Genomic DNA, 6,000 nt, shown 5'->3' with positions numbered 1-6,000 from the left:
TGATTCTACCTCCTTCCTTCTAGAGTGTATCGGTATTTTTGTCTGCGTTTTATTCATTGGCTCTCTCCCCTCAGCTTAGTGCCTGGTACCTAGTGTGTGCTCAATGAATACTCACTGCGTGCATTTCTGCGTTGCTCGTCCATTGCATAGGGCTTAGCAGAGAAGGACAGGACTGTATGAAGGAAAGTTGCTTCCAGTGCTCCTAAAAGCACATTCTCTGAGGCTCGACCATGATGGGCTCATCTCTGTCCTTATGCCCCATCAGACACCAGCTCACTTGTTTTTCATCGATTCGTTTCACCCTGGGGGACTGATGTTTATGCTGTCAGGTGTAAATGGATGAATAGATTCCTAGTATTCTACACGAACAGATTCAGTCCTCACAGCGCTGTAAGAAGGCACGTTGCCCCCATTTTGCAAACGAGGGCTCTCAGACTCTGAGAAACGAGAGCCAGAGATGACCAGGTTTAAGTGGTGGGACTTGGATGAGCCGTCTTTCCCTCCCGTTGTCTTACACGTGCTTCTTACCCACCAAACAGTGTAGCAGCTTCTGGGAAAACAGGAGTCGGCGTCTTATATTTTGGGGGAAATACATGAGGCCCCAGTGGGCTCTCAGGAATCAACCGCTGAAACCTCATTGCATGTGTTGCTCTGCCTTTTCAGCCTGCAGAGGGACCTGGTCATCTCGTCTTTGCTGGGAGGCAGAACCCCCTCTGTGTTTCCTGATGGACCTGATTCTGAACCTTGTGGGCGCTTAGCAAACGACATCAGCTATTCCTGACTTCAGGACGGACAGAGTAGCTGATGCCAAAGAGACAGGGAGCTTGTCACACTGCCTAGAACAAAGCCACTTTCCACAGAGCTACCATGAATGGAACATGCTATGATTGCACATACGTAGCTTTACATGGGGGTGCTAAATAATTCAGGGAGGAAGCTGGCAGCTCAGGGCCTTTTAACAGTAAATAATTCAAGTGCTCTTTGCACTCCCCCCACCTGTGGATCGGTCTGTCTGCCTGCTGTGGAGAGAGAAGCAGGAGTTGGAGAGTAAAGAATGCAATGGCCAAGATAACGAGAACGTTCTCCCTTGTGTGTGTTTACAGAGAAAATTCGCACTTGCCCCTTTTTTAAAAAAATTATTTATGGCTGTGTTGGGTCCTCCTTTTTGCATGCAGGCTTTCTCTAGTGGCGAGTGGGGACTACTCTAGTTGCAGTGGATTCTGTTGTGGAATGTGGGCTCTAGGCACCTGGATTCCGGTAGTTGTCGCACATGGGTTCAGTAGTTGCGACTCGTGAGCTCTGGGGTGAGGACTCAGTAGTTATGGCGCACAGGCTTAGTTTCTCTGTGCCATACAGGATCAGGGATCAAACCCATGTCCCCAGCATTGACAGGTGGATTCTTAACCTTTGGGCCACCAGGGAAGTCTCTGCAATTGCCCTTTGATTTAGGGGCAGAGAAGTTCGGGCTTTCAGCAGGCTGACTCTTGCAACAAGTTTTCAAAAGCAAGGGAAACAAGAAAAAACATTTTCCCCAGACACTGACTCTGACTAAAGACTGGCAGGTGTGTGCCATTGTGCATGCATTAGTCAGGGATTTAAGTCTCTCTCAGCCATCTGTTCAAAGTGAGTTAGCAGGTTGAGAGTTGTGGGCATCATGAGCAGAACAGGGTCCTGGTATGTAACTCAGAGTCTGGGTTCCACATTACTAGCTCTGCAACCCTGGGCCAGTGATGAAGCTTTCATATGCCTCAGTTTCTGCATCCATTAATGAGGTCCATAATAGTAACCCCCTCCCCCATAGGATTATCATAAGGACCAAATAGGAGTATGCACATGATTAGTTTAGCTTACATCATGAATGGACCTGGAGGGTATTGTGTGTGTGTGTGTGTTAGTCGCTTAGTCATGTCAGACTCTTTGAGACCCCGTGGACTGTAGCCCTCCAGGCTCCTCTGTCCATACGGATTCTCCAGGAAAGAATACTGGAGTGGGTTGCCACTGCCTTCTCTAGGGGATCTTCCGGACCCAGGGATTGAGCCCAGGTCTCCCACATTGCAAGTGGATTCTTTATCATCTGAGCCACCAGGGAAGCCCAGAGGGTATTATACTTAGTGAAATAAATCAGACAAAGACAAATAGTGTATTTTTTTACTTATATGTGGAATGTAAACAATAAATAGAACGAAAGAGAAACAGACTCACATGTACAGCGAACAACTAGTGGTAGGAGGAAGATAGAAGGGGATTGAGAGGCACAAACTGCTAGGTATAAAATAGCTGTTATAGGGATGGAATGTACAACACAGGGAAATTGTCAGCATTTTATGACTTTGATGCGTTATCTATAAAAATATTGAATTACTATGTTGTATACCTGAAATCAATATAACAGGTCAACTATACTTCAGAGAAAAAAAAGGCTTAGCACAGGGCTGGGCAGTGTGAAATGACTTCATAAATAGGACCCAGTGCCAGTAGTAAACAAAATTCCTCCGTTTACTAAGGAGGTCACCTCGTCTCAGAGAGACAGTGAATCCAAGGTCACACAGCAATAGCTAGCATGGTGAGGCCAGAGGGCGAATCCTTCCAGGCCTCAGCTTCCCGTCTAAGTGACCTTACGGCTGAAGGGAGGGACAGTGTGGCCTGGTGGGCTGGGATATAGTGAGGAGATGTCTTTGTAGCTAAAGAATTCTTTGGAATATTAAATGTGATCATATAGAGTTTGTATTTCTCTGTTTCAGTATAAAATAACATTGACTCCTTCTAGTGAACACGTGTATTTAACCCCCACCAGGTACTTGGCATGGGGACTGTGGTCACAAAGAAGGCAGACTAGGTTCCAATCAATAAGTAAACAAGTTGACAGATCGTTTTATATTGTGGTAAGTAAAAATGCGGTAAGACGCCCAGAGTGACTGGCAGCGCCTTCTCCTGGGAGCCTGGGTTCAGGGAAGGCTTCTGTGTGGAGGCGACATTCGGGCAGGGACAGGAACCATGAGAAGGAGCTGGGCACTGATAAGCTGAGACAGAACACAGGAGCAGAAGGGTCGGCATGTGCAAAGGCCCTGGGGTGGGGCAAATCCAGGGACTTCCCTTTCTTAAAATCTGGAATAATTTTCGTGGCTGTATTCGTTTTCTGTGGCTGCTGTAACAATGTATTATTCAGTAGATGGCTTAATAAAACAGAAGTGTATTCTCTCATAGTGCTGGAAGCCAAGAGATCTGAAGTCAAGGTGTCAGCAGGGCCACACTCCCTCTGGAGGCTTGAGGGGACACTCTCTTCCTTGCCCTTTCCAGGTCAGGCTGCGGCCAGCGTTTCTTCGCTTGCAGCGGAATCAACCCCCAGTCTGTCCATCCTCACATCACGGTCTCCACTCCCATCTGTCAGGCCTGCCTCGGCCCCGCTCTTATGAGGGTTGATTTATAACAGTGGTTCTGTCATTGGATTTGGAGCCCAAGCAGATAGTCCAGGATAAACTCCTCCTCTCAAAATCCTTAAATCACATCTTTTGCCTTATACGGCAGTATTCACTCTTTTACCAAATATGGTAGAAATCACAGGTTCCAGAGACCAGGACATGGACAGATCTTTTGGGGGGTCACCGTGCAGCCCCCGACAAGCATTGAGGAAGACGTGTCAGGTTCCAGACATTAAAAGCAACAACAAAAGGGGCAAAACTCCACCTGCTTTGAGTTGAGCTGAAAGCAGTTTCCAGTCGGGTAAGCTATTTCTGAGAACTTCAGCTTCTCAATATTCAGAATTGGCTCCAAGTACACTGCTGGGGGCTTCCCAGGTGGCACTAGTGGTAAAGAACCCGCCTGCCAATGCAGGAGATGTAAGAGACACGGGTTTGATCGCTGAATTGGGAAGATCCCCCGGAGGAGGGCATGGCAACCCACTCCAGTATTCTTGCCTGGAGAACCCACCGGGTTGCAGAGTTGGACGTGACTGAAGGGACTTAGCACGCACGCACGCTGCTGGACCCATGCCCAGTTGAAGTATGGACCTTTGTCTCAAAGTCCTCGCAGTCTGTGCTTTCTCCGGTCCAGTTTTTATTTACAGAGGGCTTATGATGTGGCAGGCTCCGTGCTAACCACACGCGCTCCTCGGGAGCTTACTCATGACAGGTTCGGCTCGCCTGGTGGGCATGTTCCTTTGGTAAGTGTAAGGACTGGAGTTAGAGTAGGCGAGGTTCAGGAAAAGAATGAGACTGGCACTCCACAGGAACAGATCACCTTTAATGAGGCGAGAAGGGGCAGCAGTCAGATTAGGGAGCTGCTGTACTTATCTAAGAAAAGAGTAAGTACATACAGGCACATACACAGAAAGCTACTGTCTTAAGGGGGCCTGTTCTTTTTTAAGGTTGCTGGGCAATGAGTTCTTAAACAGCTGGGGCAAGGAGTTCTGGAGATCGGCCAGAGGCTGGGCCAGCTTGAAGCTGGGCGTAATCAACCTAATTTTTTTTTTTTTTCGGGTGAGAAAGTTCTTTGTTTTGTCTAGAATGGTGGCGAGGACCTGGAGGGGAGTTTTAACTCCAGGCTACCTTGAGCCATGCAACTTTCCTTCAGTAAGCCTAGTTGAGGCCCAAGAATCTGCATTTTAAGCAAGACACCAACTGATTCTGATCCAGTTGCAGGCACTCTGGGGTCCCAGCCTGGAGACATGCAGGTGTAAGGGGAGGGGTGTGTGCATGCCAAGTAGCTCAGCCGTGGCTGACTCTGTGGCACTGTGGACTGTAGCCCACCAGGCTCCTCTGTCCATGGGATTGTCCAGGCAAGAATACTGGAGTGGGTTTGCCATGCCCTCTTCCAGGGGATCTTCCTGACCCAGGGATCGAACCCAAATCTCGTCTCCTCACTGGCAGGCAGGTTCTTTACCACCAGCACCACCTGGGAAGCCCAAGGAGAGGGGACACTCTTTTAATTGTCAGGCGGCCATGGTGGAAAATGTCCTGTTTGTGCTCTATTTGATGCAGACACTATTGAAATATCATATCCATTTGCAAGAAGGCTCAGGCTGCCTGGAATGCTTTTCTTGCCCAGAGGGCTCAGCTGGTGGAACAAATCCGACCCAGGCTTCTAAGCTTGGAGAGAGTTTTGCGGGGAGCCCCCCAGGGCAAAAGCACTGGACTCAGCTCGGTTTGCTGACCCTGAGGTCTAGGCAGGTCCCTCCCCTCTGTGAGCCTCAGTTTCCCCTCTGTGAACAGGGCCAGCCAGACTGCCGTATCTATGTCACAGCCCTGCCTTGCAGTGTCACTGGGAGTGGTGGGAACCCTGAGTGCGTCTGGACTTCCCTGAGTTGGCGTTCTCAGAGGCTGCAGCGCTGGTGGTGTGCAGGGTCCCCGAGACCTCCGCACCCCCTGGGAGGCCTCGCCGGACTCAGCTTTGGCCTCCCTGTGCTTGTGGCTCATTCCAGTGGAAAGACGAAGAGCAAAACCAGCAAAGGGAGGAGGCCCATGAGGCAGAGTCCAGAGGAGACCAGGCGTCTTTCCCGGGAGCCCCTGGGAGGCAGTTCCCCAGTACGAGGGGTGACGGTGCCTGTGGAGTGTTGCCCACCAGGGAAGCTCCTTAGAGACTCAGTGCCCAGGGTTTGTAGTGGGGGCTGCTCACATAGGCAGCCGGTGCCTGGCGCCAGATTTTCAGATTCCCAGGAGGACCGCAGAGGTCCAGCACGAACCACATCATATGTGCAAACACTTTCGGTGTAATGAGCCCTCATCACCAGTTCATAGCGCTGGGGCCCCCTCCCCACATCTGAGCTCCTGAGTGTAAGCCCAGGGCCAACCCTGTCGGTGGAGTTTCAGAGGAGAGTGGCCAGGCTGCAGTGTGAACCGTCTTCCACACTGGTGTTCAAAACCCCTTTCCGTGCCTGGGGAATCTGCTATCTTCTGAGACAAAAGTCTGCCTCATGATAGAGGCTAAAAATGTCAAGTACTCATTTTCCCAGTCATTTCTGCAGCTAGGGGACAGTGGTGTGAGCCCAGTCCTGCCAATCAGATG

The sequence above is a fragment of the Moschus berezovskii genome, chromosome 15 (assembly GCF_049115385.1).
Source record: "Moschus berezovskii isolate FMDL1 chromosome 15, NW_MosBer_1.0, whole genome shotgun sequence".
NCBI classification, from domain to species: domain Eukaryota; kingdom Metazoa; phylum Chordata; class Mammalia; order Artiodactyla; family Moschidae; genus Moschus; species Moschus berezovskii.
The sequence above is the reverse complement of the archived record's forward strand: the minus strand, read 5'-3'. Positions refer to the sequence as shown.